This window comes from Sus scrofa, chromosome X (assembly GCF_054392235.1).
Source record: "Sus scrofa isolate SSC_HxYL_T2T_F1_AM1 chromosome X, Sscrofa_HxYL_maternal_Yorkshire_Landrace_v2.0, whole genome shotgun sequence".
In the NCBI taxonomy this organism is placed as follows: Eukaryota; Metazoa; Chordata; class Mammalia; order Artiodactyla; family Suidae; genus Sus; species Sus scrofa.
Window position 1 is genome coordinate 15327328 of NC_139401.1, and position 12047 is coordinate 15339374.

Consider the following 12047-nt stretch of genomic DNA (forward strand, 5'->3'; position numbering starts at 1 on the left):
AGAAAGAGTCCTAAATGATATATAAGCCAAGTGGCCTTTTAAACAAGGAGCATAAAGAGGTTTTGTCCATCCCTCTTTCTATATATATATATATTTTTGTCTTTTTGCCTCTTTCTATATTAAAAAAAAAAAGCCAGTGGAAAATTTAAAGGGTTTCCTTTAATGGAGAGAATAGAAGTAAAGTCTACATATATTCAGAATGATCCTTACATGAAAGCAGATTAGTGGTGATTCAAATTAAAGAGTGGAATTTTGCTTTTCAATGCCAGGTAGTATTTGTGTACTAGAAGAGTTTCTACCACATGACAGACTCTTGATAAAGATAATGGATAGATGAATTAATTGAAAAAGTGTTCACTCTTTTTGTAGCTTCTTGGCACAAAGATATTAATCTAATCCAGTTCTTTCCAGGACCCAGGACCCTGTGTAGGCCTCATTTTGCTTGTCACTTATTGCTGCATAACAAACAACCACACCCATGTGTCTGTGAGTTGGCTGAATTTGGATGTTCTAAGTTGATTTCTAATAGGCTGCTCTGCTCTAAGTTCTAAGCTGGTTACTAATAGGCTGCTCTGCTTCAAGCTGTGGCCCCAGCCTGGTTTGCCATGCTGTGGGCTGGGCTCTGTTCTGCTCAGTGTATCTCATCTTTCAGCCCAGGCTGAACAGGTAGCAATTTCCCAGGGGAAGATTTCTCATGGTAATGGCACAGACATAAGCATGCATGCCCAACCTTCAAGTATGCTTAAAATATTTGCTTGCATCATGCTTGCTAATATCTCAGTGGCCAAAGAAAGTCACATGACCGAACACAATATCAAAGGAAAAGGAAAATGTATTCCTCTAGTTGAGATTTTCGAAGGCAAAGGGAGAGTACATTATGAACAGTAACTCTACTACAGTGTTGAGAACAATATTCATGTCAAGAGTTAGTTCTTTTTCTTGGAAAAAAATCTTATCTCTGATTATTTTAAGTCAAATTGTTTCATTTATTTATTTACTCATTCATTCATTAAAAAAGCAACTCACCGAACATCTACTAATACTGTGTGTCTGCGTGTGTGTGAAATGGGAAGGCTGAAAGGACTTCTCAGAATAAATCTACAACTGTATTTTGACGTTGACCTTCTTTATCAAAGAACAACACATCCTGTACCATCCTCTCCCGGACAGTGATTCAACATCCTAATGACTCTCGAGGAGGAATACAAGGAAAGCAGGGGAAAACATGGATGGAATGACAACGCGCTTTGTTTCACCATCATCATACATTTGAACTATCCCAGTGTTGATAAAGCACAACCTAAATTCCCAAACTAAGCCCTCATTGTGTCCAGTTGTTCTGCCAACATAATCCACTGTGGCTCCTTTGTGTTGCATATAAAGAAAGGCTTCCACAAACCCATCCCCTTTCAAAGGGAAGCTGCAAGAGCAGATGCGTGGTCTGGGATGGCTTCCAGGAGTTGACAGTGCTGAGTTGGCAGCAGCTCTCACTACCAGAAGTCCACCTATAAAGACACAGTTGCCTGTACCCCCACATGCTAACCATTGTTCATGTCCACTGGAGCAAGGGGGTTTGGCTCCTCTACTTAGCAACTCGTCCTACAAATTTCTCCTTTGCTAGGAAGACTGGAATCTCCAAATCACATGCCACTCAGTACATGCTGAATCTGCCTTCTACCTGCTCATGAGAGTCAATTGTTGAAATGTCAGGAAGTGAGAGCTGTTAAACATAGCCTATACTAGAAATAATGTAAACTTGAAATTAAATAATTTTTAAAACAAAGGCAATACTCAAAACTCATCACTTTGTCATTATTTAGTGTATTGTATGATCATGCTCTTGAGAGCCATTACATCTATTGTATCTGCATGTTGTAAATACCGTATAATGGTGGGCTACCACACCTATCTTCCCAATTTTGCCCACAATGACACTACATCAGTAGTTTGAAACCTGCTGAGATGGAAGTATTTACACCATGAGAATCACCAAATGCCAACAATCAGACTTTCTTAAACATTTATTCCCCAGAGAACTGGTTATTCAATGTTAACAAGCACATAACTAATGACCTCCATTATTTATTTAATAAAGGTAATAAAGGCATATTTACCTTTACAAATATTAACCCCTTTTAATCTCCAGAGACAGCCTATGAAATAAGTACTATTGTTGGCCCTATTTTGCTGAGGCACAGAGAGGTTAAGTGACTTGCCCAAGCTCACACAGTTAATAAATAGGTGGGCATTTTGGTTCCAGGCTTCATGTCTTTTTTTTTTTAAATGGCCACTGCCACAGCATATGGAAGTTCCCAGGCAAGGGACTTAATCTGAGCTGCAGCTGCAACCTACACCACAGCTGTGGCAATGCTGGATCCTTTAACTCACTGTACCAGGCCAGGGATCGAACCTGAGCCTCCATAGCAACCTGAACCACTGTAGTCGGATTCTTAACCCACTGTGCCATACCAGGAACTCTGTGGCTTCATGTTCTCAATCTATGCATGTGCAGCCTTTCCTTTTCTGAAAGTACAGTACCTTCGAGGGAACACTCTCCCTTCATCCATAATTAGAGCTTGACTTCTTTTCATCATCTCTAACCTTGTTAATATGTTCACCCCTGGTGTCAGGTCCACTCTGATAGCTGGTATCAACCTACAAAGTACAAGGTCCGGCTGGATCCAGGGGTGGCCAACTGGGTTCCTATGTGCAGTAGAATTGTCCCATCACCTCCCTCTTCCCCTTCCCACCCCTTGATGCTGGTCTAGTTTGCCAACACGGCTACTTCCTGTTACTTTCATTTATTAGCATTGTTGTCTGTGAAAATACTTGAAAACTGATGGAGTCTTGGTTTCTCCATCCATATATTGGGGCTCAGGCAACATATGCAAAAGCCTTACTCCATATCAGATGAACGTTGAGTTGAATATGAATGAGCTCCCTCTAATCTTCACACCTGCCCCCTCTTTATCTTGTGCTGCAGGTATCCATCCTGCTGACTTCATCCTACCTATAATGCTTTCTTGAGTCATCAGGAAAGTGATAGAGGCCTGCTTGGAGGAAGGATTTCTTGGAGAGGAGTAATTCCTGCTAAGACGCAGGATGGCTAGATGGAGCTGCATGATCAATAGCAAGCCTTGCTCCCTGCGGGAACTCAATCCATTTTGGCTGCTCCAATGGGGCCCCTGGGGCTTAGACACTATGGAAATGCAATTACTCATTTTCATTTATTTGAGCTCTATGAATTCCGCTGGCTCGGTCCAGTTAGCCTCACCTCTCCAAGCTCCTTCTGCTTCAAATCAGCCTCTGCCTTCCTATTTGTGACAAAAAATCTGCCTGTGGGTATTTTAAGGCTGCAATGCCTCTTTTTCTCACTGTGGGTTTTTAACCTCTGATTCAGGGCTCCCTGCCCCCCCGCCTCTGACCTCATACACAACTCCCTTGTGTTCTGCTCAGTTCAAATTTGTTAGCCCAGGAAAATACCTTGGAACAACTAGTATTAGCTACTCAGAGTGAACTCTGTTGAACAGATCCAGACTCAAGCCCCTCATTCCTCTACAGCTCAAATCAGCAAACTTTCTCTTTGCTGTAAAGAGAAAGGCAGATAATGATAACAATTTCAGGCTTTGCAGGCCACACAACCTCTGTTGTAATCATTCCACACTGTGCTGCTGTTGTAGTGGGAAAAGAGCCACAGACAATATGTAAACAAGTAGGCGTGGCTGGGTGCCAATCAAACCATGTGAATGCTACAATTTGAATTACAGATGATCTTTACATGCCGTAAATATCATTCTTCCTTTGATTTTTTTTTTTGAACCATCAAAAATAGAAAACCATTCTTAGCATGGGGATTATACCTAAATGGGCTGCGGGCCTAAACAGCAAGGGGACTGGCCTCTTGGGCTCCTCCCCACCCCGCTCCCCTTGCTAATAAGTCATTAGCTGTGGACCCTCCAGTGGAGAGGACCTGCTTAACTCCCAGGTGAGGCAGCCATTCTGTTGAGGACAAAGCTGTAGAGAAAGGCACAGCTGTGAGCTGTTAGGGGTCAACACACAACACAGCAGGGTGATGGGGGGAGCCCTAGCCCAGTAGACAGGATCTGGCTGGGGCATCTACCACATTACAGAGCTCCCAGTGCCAGGAACACATGGATTGCCTTTCCATCATGGCTCCTTCCTCATCACAAGCTGCAAAGGTCTCAATGAGTCTTCCCAGGAATGAGAATGGACAAGAATAAATGGAAGTGCAGTACTTTTTACATTTCTGAAAGTTGCTTGCCTACCTCATCTGTAAAAAAAACCTTTTCTTCTCTTCAGGGCCGCACATGCTGCACATGGAAGTTCCCAGGCAAGGCGTCCAATGGGAGCTGCAGCTGCCAGCCTTTGCCACAGCCACAGCAATGCGGGATCTAAGCAAATTCTGCAATCTACACCACAGCTCACAGCAATGGCAGATCCTTAACCCACTGAGTGAGGCCAGGGATCAAACCTGCATCCTCATGGTACTAGCTGGATTTGTTACCACTGAGCCATATTGGGAACTCCCAGAAAACCTCTCTAGTTATGAACTAAGTGGCTCATAAGCCCAAGGGAGGGAAGTTAATTGTCCACTGCACCTGCCACTCACCCCAAGCCAACTTTGGGAAGATGCTATCTTGCCTGACCTGCTGCTCCAGCTATTTCTCCCTGCAGCCTTTCCTGGGAATTGTTTATAGCTACTCGGCCTAACTCTGAGACACTCAGATGTCCCTGTTAGGTCCCCCATAAACCCTTTTTGGATAAGTGACTCTTCTGTTTATCCTCTTATCAGGGACATAATCAATGATGCTCTGGGGTATAGGAAATGGTTCAGCCACAGTGAGGACAGATGGCTTAAACTTTCATGTAAACAGAAAATTAGTCGAAGTGCCACAGAGGGTTTCAAAACCTTGAGGACATAATAACTGATTTAGAATCACAGCTGAATCTCAATTTTCTAACTTTTGCAAAGTGCAAAACCACAACCTTAATAGGTTTATCTTAAGAAGAAAATCTTGTCATGCATGTAAAAGCAAATAAAAGGATGGAAGACAATCCCTAAGCCACCCCTGGGGGAGGCCCAATGACTGTCCTTACCTCAAGCCTAAGGGCACAGTTTGATTATCCCTAGAATGTGAATGCTACAAATCTGTGCCTTAGACTCTAGTGCAACAGTTAGAGGAAATAGTTACAAGATACTGGCAAACCTGTTTGCGATAGAATTTCTCTAAACATGTGCTAAGGGATGTTTACAGAACTTTTAAGAAAAGCGTTTTGCCTGGTTTTCCCTTCTGCCCTCTCATCCTCCCAGCTCTGCATTGCAGCCACAAAGGACCTCTGAGTACACAAAAATGGTCCTGCCACTTGTCTATTTAGCATCATTTAATGGCTTCCTATATCCCTTTAAATGAAGGCCTGAATCTGCCTCCATGAATTCCAAGGCTTGATCTGGGTCAGCCCAGCCCTCCTTTGTGGTTTTATCTCTTGCTTCTCCTCTCCTCACTCTCTACATTCCAGCTACAATGACTTGAAATGAGACACATACTTCCTGTGGCTTGGGAAACATTTTCTTTCATGTCTCTCCTGATGCCATGCTTACTCATCTTTCAGACCTCCACTCAAATGTAGTATCTATTAGGAAACCTCCCCATATCAAGTTTGCTCTCTCAGACAAGATCAGATCCCTATTTCATATACTATTGTAGTCCTATATTTTTCCTTTTTATCACTGTAGGTGTGGCACATGGAAGTTCCCAAGCTATGGGTCGAATCAGAGATGCCAGCCTATGCCACAACCACAGCAACACCAGATTCAAGCCACATGTGTGGCCTATGCAGCAGCTTGCAGCAGTGCCATATTTTTAACCCACTGAGTGAGGCCAGGGATGGAACTCACATTCTCACAGAGATTATTTTGGGTTCTTAACCCACTGAGACACAATGGGAACTCCCTGTAGTCCTGTCTATATTTCCTTCAAATAGCACCTATTACAATGTGGATTCACATTTTTGTTTCTGTAATAATTTGATTCTCTGCCTCCCTCACCAGATTGTTGGGATTATGTCAACTTTGATCACAATTATTCCCAGCACCTAGCACTGTGAAATAATTTTGGAAAAAGCAGATTTAAGGAGGAAAGTTGCAAGTCACATGGAGCAGAAGCAAATCATCCTAGCCAAGCCCATTCTAGATCTGCAAAGCCTCCAACCAACCAACTATATAAATGTTTGTTTATGCCACTGAGATTCTGTGGATGTTTGTAACCCAGTATGGTCATAGCCACAGATGACAAATATGCAGACATTTTCAGAATTTTTTTTTTGGCCACACATGAAGCATGTAGAAGTTCCTGGGCCAGGGATCAAACTCATGCCTTAGCAGCAACCCAAGCCGCTGCAGTGACAATATTGGATCCTCAACCAACTGTGCCACAGAACTCCCCAGAACTTTTACTATACTCATAACCATAGTAAATCTCCATGAAGGAAATAAATACGTGGCATTCTCCACTTATTTGACTACAAACTCCTTTTTTAATCTTTCACAGACTATGTTATGGGACTACTTTTCTGAGAACGTGATGTGGGAAATGCTGTTTTAAGGTTTTTCCAGCTCTAACATTAATTCTGTGATTCAAGAGACCATATAAGTGAGTTCTTGGGCATAACCTATGGTCCTTTTGTATTTGGATAGTTGTAGATGCAAGTGAAGTCAGAAGAAATAATGCAGAGAGATTCCACTTACATGTCACCCATTTTCCCCAATGGCAATATTTTGTAGAACTATAATGTAATATGACAACCAGGATATTGACAGTGAAACAGTCTACTGATATTATTCAGATTTACCCATTTTCACTTATACTCATGTGTGAGTATCTACCCAACTGATCACAAGTGTAGGTCCACCACTACAGTCAAGATGAAGGATAGTTCCAACACCACAAGTACAAGGATCTCTTGTGTCATCCTTTTATAACTACATTCAAAATTAACTCAGAATGGATCACAGATCTAAATGTCAAACACATATCTATTAAACTTCTAAAGTAACAGAGCAGAAAATCTTCATGACCTTGGGTTTGGCAATGACTTTTTAGATAGAATACCAAAGGCATAATCCAAGAAAGAAATAATTGACAAGCAGGACTTCACTAAAAGGAAAAATTTCTTCTCTGTGAAAGACACTGTAGGAGAAGACAATAAGCTAAAGACTTGGAGAAAATATTTGCTAAAACACATCTGATAAAGGACTGTTCTCTAAAATACACAAAGAAGTCTTAAAACTCCACAATAAGAAAGTAAATAACCTGCTTTACAGCAGAAATTGACACAACATTATACATAAACTATAATAAAAAGAATTTTTAAAAAAGAAAACAAACAACCTAGTTAAAGAATGGGCCAAAGATCTTAACAGAAACCCCACTGAAGAAGACACAAGAGTTCCTATTGCAGTGCAGTGAAAATGAATCCGACTAGTATCCATAAAGATGTGTGTTCCACCGCTGGCCTTGCTCAGTGAGTTGGTAAACCAGCATTGCCATGAGCTGTGGTGTAGGTTGCGGACTTGGCTCAGATCCCTCATTGCTGTGGCTGTGGTGTAGGCTGGCAGCTGCAGCTTTGATTCGACCCTTAGCCTGGGAACTTCCATTATGTCACAGGTGTGGCCCCAAAATGCCCCCAAAAAATGTACAAATGCCAAAAAATGCATAGGAAAAGATATTCCACATCATATGTCATCAGGTAAATGCAAATTAAAACAACAATGAAATACTACTACACATCTATCAAAATGGCCAAAATCTGGAAACTGACAACACCAAATACTGACAAGGATGAAGAAAAATAAGAACTCATTCACTGTTGGTGGGAAAGCAAAATGATATAACCACTTTGGAAAACAGTTTGGCAATTTCTTACAAAACTAAACATACTCTCAGCAGATGATCCAACAATCTCATTCTGATATTTACACAAAGGAGCTATAAACTTATGTCCACACAAAATCCTGCCCATGGATGTTTATAGTGGCTTTATCCATAATTGCTAAAACTTGGAAGCAACCAAGATGTTCTTCAGTAGTTGAATGGACAAATTACCTGTGGTCCATCCAGACAATGGAATATTATTCAGTGCTATAAAGAAATGAACCATCAAGTCATGAAGTAACATGGTGGAAATTTAAAGGCATGTTAATAAGTAAAAGAAACCAATCTGAAAAGGTTTAGTTACAACTATATGACATTCTGGAAAAGGCTAAGCTATGGAGACAATAAAGAGATCAGTGGCCCTGCTGTATAGCACACGGAACTTTAATCACTTATGATGGAACATGATGGAGGATAATACAAGAAAAAGAATGTATGTATATGTATGACTGGGCCACTTTGCTGTACACCAGAAATTGACGGAACATAGTAAACCAATTATAATTTTAAAAATTAAAAAGGGATCAGTGGTTTTTAGGAGTTGAGGAAAGGGAAGGATGAATCAGCAGAGCACAGAGGATTTTTTTTTTTTTGGTTGCCCTGCTATCATATGGAGTTCCTGGGCCAGGGATCAGATCTGAGCCACAGTTGTAGCAGTAACATTCGATCCTTAACCCACTGTGCTGGGCTAGGATGGAACCTAGATCCCAGCACTCCCAAGATGCTGCTGATCCTGTTATGCCACAGCAGGAACTCCAAGCACAGAGGATTTTCAGGAAACTGAAACTACTCTATGTGATACTATAATGATGGATACATGTCATTAAACCCCAAACCCACAGAAATGCAGTATATCTCTCCCTTCCTCTCTTTTTCTCCTACCATGTTATAGCTATGATTGCCCATCACTGCTTCTCCTTGCTCATGTATTTTATTCTTTTTTTCCCTAGTTATCTTTTTTTTCTTTGTGCTCAGAGCCATCCCTCCACAGACCCTAAATTTCCATGTCCTCGGTATAAGCCAGACACAGAGAATTCCTATTCTTTTCTGAATCCTGATTCTCGATTTCTATTACAGAATATCTGGTTGCCCTAGCTTGGAATATATGTTGTCCCCTAAATGTCAGCAGTGGCCAGTGGCTGGGAATGACAGTATGTCACTTGTCACAGAGAACACATATGACCCTTGTGAGGTGGATCTTCATGGGCAGGTCAAATCTGCCATAAGTCATACCCTAATTGGGTCATTATATGTCTTTTGTTAAAACATGATCAGCTCTCCTCTACTGGATTTAGATGTTGAATTTCAATAGAAGAAAGGACATGTTTGTGTTACATCTTATAGTGATGAAATCCATGTAGATACATTGTACTTACATTCCTTTTTAAATTTACCTGCACCAAATTTGAGCCTTTGGGAGGGTGGCAACAACAAAGCAAAACAAATTTAAGACAACCCCACAATCTATCCCACCCCTTGATTATTGCCACTCCATCTTTGGCCCACACATGTTGGGACATCTTTGGATAAAGATGGGATACTTCAGTTTAGAGTACACTTTTCTTACAATTTGTAAAAGACAATAAATAGAGCTGGAGCGGGGTATCCAGAAACATTTGTTACCTAATAACCAAGCTTTTATCCATGGATGAGTTCCCCAAATATATTCAATAATGATGATAATAATAGTAATAATAATGTAGTAATAATAATACAAAGCCATAGTGTTTTCCTGAAGAATAAATGAGGTAACACATGTAAAATGTTTAGAACAATGCCTGGCACTGAGTAAGAACTTGATAAACATTAGCTACCATGTGGAAACTTGCAAGAAGCATCAGTCGCCAACTGAGTGAAGCAGCTTAAGTTTTCAGGGAGCAAACTGGACTAGAATTTGAAGGGGTAAGTAAGGAACCACATTGACTGGTGTTGCTGTGTAGTGTGGTTTGGTCATAGGTAGAAGTGGCCTCATTGAAGATGCAACAGGCTTCCACATGTATGAGTATATTAAAGATATTAAGGACCAGTCATTGGATTCCTTTACATCATCAAAGTGAAAAAACAACATTTGGAATTGACCATGAATTCAAAACCCCTCAAAAAACAAAACTAATGTCAGTAAGAGTTCCTGGGCCTTTTCATTTTCTTTCATAATATACGGATAAAAACATTTTTAGAGAGAGCTGCCCATCTTTGAAATTAGGTCTACCAGCATGTGGATTAGAGTGTTCTGTCTTATTCACTGTAATTTTCAGGCTATATATTTGGCCCTGATTGATATATTCTGACAAGAGAAATTTGTGTCTGAATTGGGGGAATTAAGTAATTTTAATTTTGATGGGACCCTAGGGAAGAAGACACTACATGTGAACGGTATTTTTTCAGAGTGTAGTTTCAGTGTTTATCTAAAAAAGAAATAAGAAAATCAATCTTATCTCCACAAATAAATGGCAATGGATTTTGGTTGTATTTTTTTTTTTTTTTGTCTTTTTCTAGGACCACATCCGTGGCATATGGAGGTCCCCAGGCTATGGGTCCAATCGAAGCTGAAGCTGCTGGGAGGTTCCCAGGCTAGGGGTCTAATCGGATCTGTAGCTACCAGCCTACGCCAGAGCCACAGCAACACGGGATCTGAGCCACATGTGCGACCTTCACCACAGCTCACGGCAACACCGGATCCTTAACCACTCAGCAGGCCAGGGATCAAACCCGCAACTTCATGGTTCCTAGTTGGATTCATTAACCAATGAGCCACAACAGGAACTCCAGATTTTGGTTGTATTAATGAGGGTCAGGCAAAAGGATTTGGGTAAAGATGTATATGTTGTTAGTTAAAATTGAGTCTTTCTTTTCAGGGTTTGCTATTTGGGGAGCTCAGTGATAGCCCAATTATATCCCAAAGGGAGAGTCACAGTAAATTTCATTCCATTTTGATATTCTAAGTTCATTGATAACCTTTAAAAATAAAAGCTCTGAATTGTTTTCTTGTCTGTTTCAGTTACACAAAATAATTATGTAATTTTCTGTTATGGCTATACTATAGTTCCTGGGATAATAAACAAGCAGTAAAACAAACCAAAACATGAAAAACAGAATCCCAAAGTGGTGGGAAAATTCTGTTTAACTTATAGGCCCACAGGAGGTTTAAGCCAGGACCTCTCTGAAAAATGGGCCTCTCCCTCTTCAACATATCTAGGAAACTGCAAAACTGCTAGGAGTCTAAAGTTAAGGTTAGGCAGCCCGGAAATAATCTCTCAGCACAGTGAATAAAGTATGGCAGATGCTGTCAGTTGGTACACAATAGTAATCCCAACCCTCTTCTCTGACACTTCCTATGAAAGAGGTTAAAAGAAGTACTTACATTCTTGGTCTCTTCTATAGCTAAAACTATCCATGTGACACAGTTCCAGTCAGCTAAATGGAAGAGGAAGTCTGTTGGGAACTTCCGGAAAGGATCTTTTTTTCCCTAGAAAGGGATGAATGTGCAAAGAGTACTTTCTGGGACAGCTCCTTCACTCTTCTTCCTGCCTCGAATGTGGACATGGGATGCTCTGATGCATAGAACTTCATCAGCCATCTCACCTTGTGATCATAAGGCAAGTAACCTAAGACAGAAAATCCAACAGGTTGACAATGGCAGAACAGAATGATAGATCTTGCATCTTTGAAGATTTCATCTAGCCATCATACCAAGCATGGGACCATCAGAGTTCTTCTTATATACTATAGTTGGATTTCTTTATCATTTTGATAGCTTTTACCCGGAAACTCTCTTAAGTCAGTCAAAAGTACTCTTAGTTGATACAAAGAGGGGTAGAACTAAGATCTTATAACATGCTATCCCCAATTATATTCAGACACTAGGAGATCACAGTAATGGCTTTCAATCCATTGTATATAAAAATTAAAAAAAAAGAAATAACTGTATCCATTTATGAAAGTAAGGATATAGCAACTCTGTGAAGCTCTGAAGATGAGTAATAATCATGAAACATATTGGAAGCAGTACTAGCACAATGGTTGTGGCAGATTGCACTAAGGGCCCCAGTCAGCCTTCTCTTTAGCCACATATTTTGCTATGTGCTTCCCTCACCT

The 12047-nt window shown here is 40.7% G+C and overlaps 1 long non-coding RNA gene across 1 annotated transcript in view; it reads right to left on the reverse strand.

The window, feature by feature from the left end:
- Positions 1-10421: 10421 nt before the first annotated feature.
- Positions 10422-12047, reverse strand: part of LOC110257731 (uncharacterized) — a 104309-nt gene continuing 102683 nt past the window's right edge. Inside the window, exon 4 of the long non-coding RNA XR_014835767.1 lies at positions 10422-11557. This is a non-coding gene — a long non-coding RNA (uncharacterized LOC110257731). The remainder of the gene's footprint in view (positions 11558-12047) is intronic.